Source organism: Raphanus sativus, chromosome 7, assembly GCF_000801105.2.
Source record: "Raphanus sativus cultivar WK10039 chromosome 7, ASM80110v3, whole genome shotgun sequence".
NCBI classification, from domain to species: Eukaryota; Viridiplantae; Streptophyta; class Magnoliopsida; order Brassicales; family Brassicaceae; genus Raphanus; species Raphanus sativus.
Window position 1 is genome coordinate 19,409,179 of NC_079517.1, and position 7,281 is coordinate 19,416,459.

Genomic DNA, 7,281 nt, shown 5'->3' on the forward strand with positions numbered 1-7,281 from the left:
ATGTTTCACTAGTAAAGATTAAGGAAACATTGGAACATCTACTTTTCGCATGCATGAATGTTTCATCACTATGGAGAAGAGCAAATCTTCTGAAACAAATTTTTATATCAACAACAGCTACATTTAAAGTAAGAATAAAAGAGGTTATATCTTTCCAATAATACAAAAAAATATATCATCATTAAAGAGATAAATGCCTCAGTGGATTTTCTGGCATTTATGGATGAAAATCTTCACTATGGCAAAGCTGATTATCAAAATTCTAAGAGAGAAGTAAAAGAATGGATAAATGTACTCTATAAAGATGAGAATAGCAAGTTGTTGTACAATACTAAGGATGTCAAGCATCCTACCAACTTCCTCCACAAACGCAAACTAGCCTGAAATATATATATATATATATATATATATATATATATATATATATATATATATATATATTTCAAAATTCATTTCTTGTCAGCGTTTTAAAATGAAACACTTTGTTCATATTTTTAGTTTTTGTGTATATATACATTTTTACTTGTTTTCTTTGTTACATGTATTGTATGTTTCATGCATGCGATATGTGATTTTAATGATTTGGACTTTGAGTTGAAATTGTCGGATGCACCTTTTAATTATATATGCAGTCTTGAAAAAAAGAATAGAACATCCAAAATATAATGCCATATGGAAGTTACAGACGGCTCTAAAATTCAGGCATTTTTTTATGGTGCGCTTTATCACATGTCAGGCCGGTGGGATCAACCTTGAAAAAGAAGGGCTTAACTATATGCAACTTGCAGAAGATGTTGCAATACTAAGGATTAAGGAAACATTGTAACATCTACTTTCATATGCATGTATTCTGAATCACTATGGAGAGGAGAAAATCTTTCGAACCAAATTTTTATATCAACAGCTACATTAAAATTGAGAATAAAGAAGGTTCTATCTTCCAACAATACAAAAAAACTATTGTCACTAAACATATAATGCCTCGATGGATCCTATGGCATTTATGGATGTAAATCTTCATTATGGAAAAGCTGATTATCAAAATTCAAGGATAGAAACAAAGGAATGGATACATGTTCTCTATAAAGATGAGGATATCAAATTGTTGTACCATAATAAGCATTTTTATGGTGTGTTTTATCACATGTCAGACCGGTGGGATCAACCTTGAAAAAGAAGGGCTTAATTATGGATGAAACTTGCAGAAGATGTTGCACTAGTAAAGATTAAGAAAACATTGGAACATCTACTTTTCATATGCATGTATGCTCAATCGCTATGGAGAGGAGCATATCTTTTAAACCAGATTTTTATGAAAACAAAACCTACTAACATGATATATAAGTGTTTTAGGATCTATGTTTTGGAGTCTTTTTAAAGTATTTACAGGTTCATGTATAGTTTGGAGTAATGTGGTGATTTTGAAGCATTTTGAAGATAAAGATAGAAGAAACTTGTAGCTGATCATCGAACCAGTCCAAAGTCGACTTTAGAGTCAAACATCGATCGACAAACATCACATGTCGTTGATCAACAACAAAGCGCATACGGCCCGACTTGGTTCCAAGCCGACATATAATCCAAGGCCTACACAACTACATAAATTCTCTTGGCCGACTTTAACGTAATATTTATGTGCTTTGCCATTGTTTTGGGAAACACACGCTTTCGACGCTTTTCATATTTTCACAGCAAACATTTTAGGTTTTTTAGTAATTTGGAGAAAAAAATCCAAGACTCCTTCAGAGCTTTGTATTGGAACTCTAGTTTTTCTACCTTATTTTATTCTATGTAGTTGGATTTAGAGTTTACATAGGGTTATGAAGGATTAGTCGAAACTATAAAATTGCAAAGATGTTAGAGATATCCATCAAGTTAATTGCTCTTATTGCTTGTGTCTTTGAGTAGCTAACTAGAACTATGATATTAGGATTGTCGACAACTACGACGGTATGTACTTTACCGTAATTGATTCCTTTAAGTCAGGATTTCTAAAAACAAACGACAGTTGATTTAGGAAGCCTAGTGAATCATTCATATAGCACCTTTAAACTGATTCAAGGTACCATCGATCGACGCTAGAAAGGTAGCAACGGTCGACGGTCACTCCGTGTTCAAATAGTGAAACTGGAATACTAGACTTGGATAATTATTAGACTCACATGCGACAACTGGATATCTATACATTAGAAAGTTCGAGTTCTAGAATATCCTACACACATCTTTAGCTTATATCTCTATAATCCGGTTCACCTGAAACCCTAGATTTAACGCTTTATCATTATTGTTTTCAACCAATCAATAAACTAAACAACTACCTTGTTCGCTTTGCTTTATTAATTTACTGCTTTCATATTGTTTACCTAGCTTAATCACCACTGATTATGATATATTGTGTGCCCTCACTCCTTTTGGATTTGATCTCTAAGTACTATAACTGAACCTCTTATTTGAGAGAGTAAAAATCACTCTTTAGGATAATTTGTGTGATATCGAATTTGGCTCCCTTACCAGGAAGATTTAATCGCCATTAAATTTTATTTAGTTCAATTTAGTCTAGCTTATTTTACTGTTTAAGTTTTCTCATAAATATTTTTCTTTGTCTATTCAGGTGCATGCCCAAGAGTACCAGAAGAAACAAGGAAAAACCACTACTCTTCTCAGATCATGCACGCTTAGAACGCTCAATCCACAAAGAGAAACACACCGGATCGATCGACAACAACCTTAGTTCGTCGACCGACACTTGCCAGAAAACGTCGACATACTACTCATCCATTGATCGACACTTCTGAACGGACATCAATCGACACTTCTCACTGAAAGCTGATCGACACTCATCCGCGAGACATGGTTGCGATTCTAACTCTTATTTAGAACGAGAATGGAAACCTGCATGACTAGGCTGGTCATCTGCGTAATGCAACAAGTCAGAGGATATATGATCATGGGCTGCAATCCATTATCTTGATGTTGATACCCCTACAACCGCTGCTCAAGCTGTAGATGACGATAATAAACTGGCTGCTCGACCCAAAATGTTGGCTGACTACAACCATCTAGATCAATACAACGCCAACAGATCTCCTAATGTCCTCCAGCTATTTAGTGGAACGATTTCGAGCTGAAGCCTCAGTACTTGACACTTGTCGGACGGAAACCCTATTCTGGCCCATCACATGAGCATCCTATGGACCATCTAGAGAGGTTCGAGGATCTAGTTTCTATCATTAAAGCCAATGGAGTCCCTGAGGACTATATTTTTGCAAGATCTTCAAGTACTCACTTGCTGGAGATGCTTCACACTGGCTTAAGCAATTACCACCAGGATCTCTTACAACCTAGACTGGCATAAAAAACACATTCTTGTGTAATTTTTTTTGATGAGGCACGCGTTGAGGACTTAAGGAGCAAGATTTCTACATTCACACATGAGCCTACATAATCCTTCACAAGCTCATGGATCAGATTTAAGTTATATCAAACAGATTGTCCACACCATGAAGTTCAGCCTTTCTTCAAAGGCATCCAGTTGGCATATCAGATGGCTCTGGACACTGCTTGTGAAGGAAATTTCAACACTAGGAATCCAGAAGATGCTGTGAGACTCGTTGAGAACTTTTCATTTATCAATAGCACCATGAACATTGACTTTGAGAGGAGAAAATGAGCCACTACCCTTGGAAAGGAGCATATGGAAGATGTTAAGGCTAAGCTGGACACTGTTCACAAGCTTCTCAAGAAGCAGGTTAGCTTTGCAGAAGATGTAGAAGCTATAAACGACAGACAGAGACAGAGAGGAAGAGGATGTGAACTTTATCGGTGGTACTGGTTTTCAGAATCAGAGATCTGAGAATCAAAATGGATACATAAACTTTTATGAGAATAAATAGAGGAGTAGCTACAACCAGAGTTACACAGTACTAGAAACCCTATAGCAACACCTACAACAACAACAACAACAACAACATAGCTTATGGAAATTCTTCTTACCGGAATCAACCACCACGGAATCAGTGGAACAAAATAGAAGCAATGTTTAATCAGGTTCTTGAGGGCTAGTAGAAGATGACAGTGGATGGGAAGATAGATGATGTTTACACAAACCTGAACACAAGGTTGAAGTTTTGTGCACACATGTGAAGAAGTTGGATATGCAGGTGGTTCATACAAGAGAAGTTGTTAAGAGGCAAGATGCAGAAACACCACGTGAGTGGCATTATAAATGGTGATTTCTGGCAGGTGGTTAAGAAACAGAAGCTTCAAGAGAGCGATTTCGAATTATAGAGCTCTGAGTTTCAGCAGTTTCTCTGAGTTTCAGCAGTTCGCATTGGTGTCGATCGACACCCAGAGAGGAACATCGATTGACGAAGTCATACGATCACCAACCAACACATCCATTCCAGCATTGATCGATACCATCCATGAAGTCAATTGGATCATGTGAGTCAGTGAAGATTATGACTCACGAGGAGTTCGCAGCTCGACACCCTCATCCACCCAAGCCCTACCGTTTTACCATGGCAGACAATGATTGGCACCATAAGCCAATCACTGATCGACATGAAGAGCCATGCGATGATCGAAATGAGTACTCCAGCACCAATCGACACCCACTTTTCACATTTCGAGGGCGGCTACCCAGAATTTATGTGGCCAGACTGAATGCACTCAGAAACCCATATAAACCTTCAAAGACATCAACAGACAACAATAATCAGCATTTTGACGATGCACATGAGCATATGATGGTTGAATAGTCTAATGAGGGAAAATCCTTTGAGGAGAAGGGAATGAGGATTCCCAAACATCTTAAGAGAAGAGCTATTGAGAAAGAGATGGATATCTTTACTAAAAGGGTTCTAAGGATTCCCATGGATAAGCCATTCTAGGAGTCTTACTTTTATCCACTGATTATGGATGTTCTTCAGTGAGACCAAAGAAAATGAAAAGGACATTGAGAGGATGTTCCATCAGAACAGAGAGAAGATGAAGCAGAGGATTACCCCGAAGAAGAAGAGTGATTCTAGAAATTTTTTAGTACCCTACTTGATTGGAGGCATTGACTACTCTTGTGCTCTCAATGATATACATGTTCTTTAGTCAGCATCATTCCTAAGGTGATGGCAGATCATCTGAACTTACAAATAGATCCTTTAGAGGAGTCATTCACTTTTGTGGACTGTTCTAGGAGGAATTCAAGAGGAATCATCAGAAACCTTGAAGTGCAGATTGGTAATGCCCTAGTCTTGGTGGACATTCATGTTATGGACATCAAACTGAATTGGAATTCTTCTATACTACATGGGAGAGCCTTCATGCCTACTGTAAGAGAAGTTTGTTACATGCAGACTTAACCAGTTGTACCTGACACTCATAGACCCTACGTCTATTATGATCATGTGCGATAGGGGTGGGCGTTCGGGTACCCGTTCGGGTTCGGATCGGGTATTTCGGATGTTCGGGTATTTCGGTATAGGAGTATAAAACCCGTTCGGGTATTTTCTAATTTCGGGTCGGGTTCGGGTATTTTTACTTCGGGTTCGGTTAATTTCGGATATATCCGAACTCCATATATTAAAAAAAAAAATTTGAAATACATGTTCTGTTTTGTCTTTAACTCCTTCCTGATAATATAATACTCTAAAACCACATGAAATGGAAACAAAGCAACATAATCCGTCCAAAAACATAGTGAAAACATCAATAAAGTTCATAGATTAAGCAAACAAACTGAAACAAATTAAAAGAGTTTCTAATTCCAAACATAGATGACGACTCCAACCCCAAAGCTTTCTTGTATCCTTCACACTGTAAGTAGAAAAAATCATATTTGTCAAATTATAAAACTGAACAATAAGCATAAATTAGTAGCAAACTCAAGTAACTTTTGTAATACCTACAAAACGAGCAACAATTTGCTTTGTTCTTCTAATCATCCTGATGTGTTGCAGATTCATACTCTGCAATATTTTATTAAAACAAAGAGTTATTAACTTATACAACAAGGGAAAACAAAGCACAAAATAGTAAATACACAAACCTCTCTGAAGCTTATCTTCTGCTTCAACATCCGCAAGTATTTGAGTAATTGTTAGAATCTTTGAATCCAGTTTAAGGTCCTGTTTCAGCCACTGCTCCATACACATCAAAACCTCCACCATGAAATGAGTCAAACAACTCCTATATGGTTCGATTATCCTGCCACTAGTGCTGAATGCACTTTCAGATGCAACTGTTGAAACTTGCATAGCAAATACATCTCGAGCAATCTGTGAAAGAATTGGATACTTGCCACTGTTGACTTTCCACCAAGAAAGCACATCATAATCTGTTCCCACCATCAGATTAGGTACCTCAACATCAGCTTTAAGATAAGCATCTAACTCGTTTATGTTTCTCACTCTGATCTCCTTTAACATATTGTTGTACCTTCTCTCTATTCTATTAAAGCCGATTTCATCTTCAACAAGGTCTGTAGACTGCTCTTCAGAAGACTGTGAAGATTGATAAGACTGAGACTGAGAAGGAGATGGTCCTCTTCTTGCTTCTGCTTGCTTACGATTCCTCTCGCTATACTCAGTGAATAAGTCACTCATAAGGGTCAGAACTGAATCGTGGAGCAGCTTAGCCTCAACACTATCTTCCCCATAAAGCTCCTCAAAACACAACTTTGTAAATTTCATCTTCCTAGAAGGATCAAAGATACTAGCCACGATCAACATCTTGTTTATATTTTTCACCCCATCCCAATACTTCTCAAACTTCATACTCATCTCTTCAGCTTTGACCTTTAGCTGAGTATCATAGCTACTACAAAGCATCTTCAAGCTTGATGCGATGTTAACTATCTCACTATAACACTTGTGGGCATTTAGAGTTGTAGAAGCTGAGACTACTAAGGTGGAGTTGTAGAAAATCATGAGAAACTTCTCTAACCTTTCAACTGCGCGCCAATCATCCATGGAAGGAGGTCCAACTCTCTTTTTGCCTTTATCAAACTCCAAGAAATGATCATTGTATGGTTTATCCTCAAAACCCATCTTATCAAATGCAACCTTAAACTTAAGTGCCCTTTGCAGCATCAAGTATGTGGAATTCCACCTAGTAAGAACATCTAGTGGCAAGCTTCCTCTTCTCATCTTACCAGAGTCCACCTTTACTTCAAAAGTCTGCTGCCTAATTGGTCCTGATCTCACATAGGCAATAGCATTGCGGATTGCAACAATACTTTCATCTACTTCAGCTAATCCATCCTTCACGATCAAATTAATTATGTGA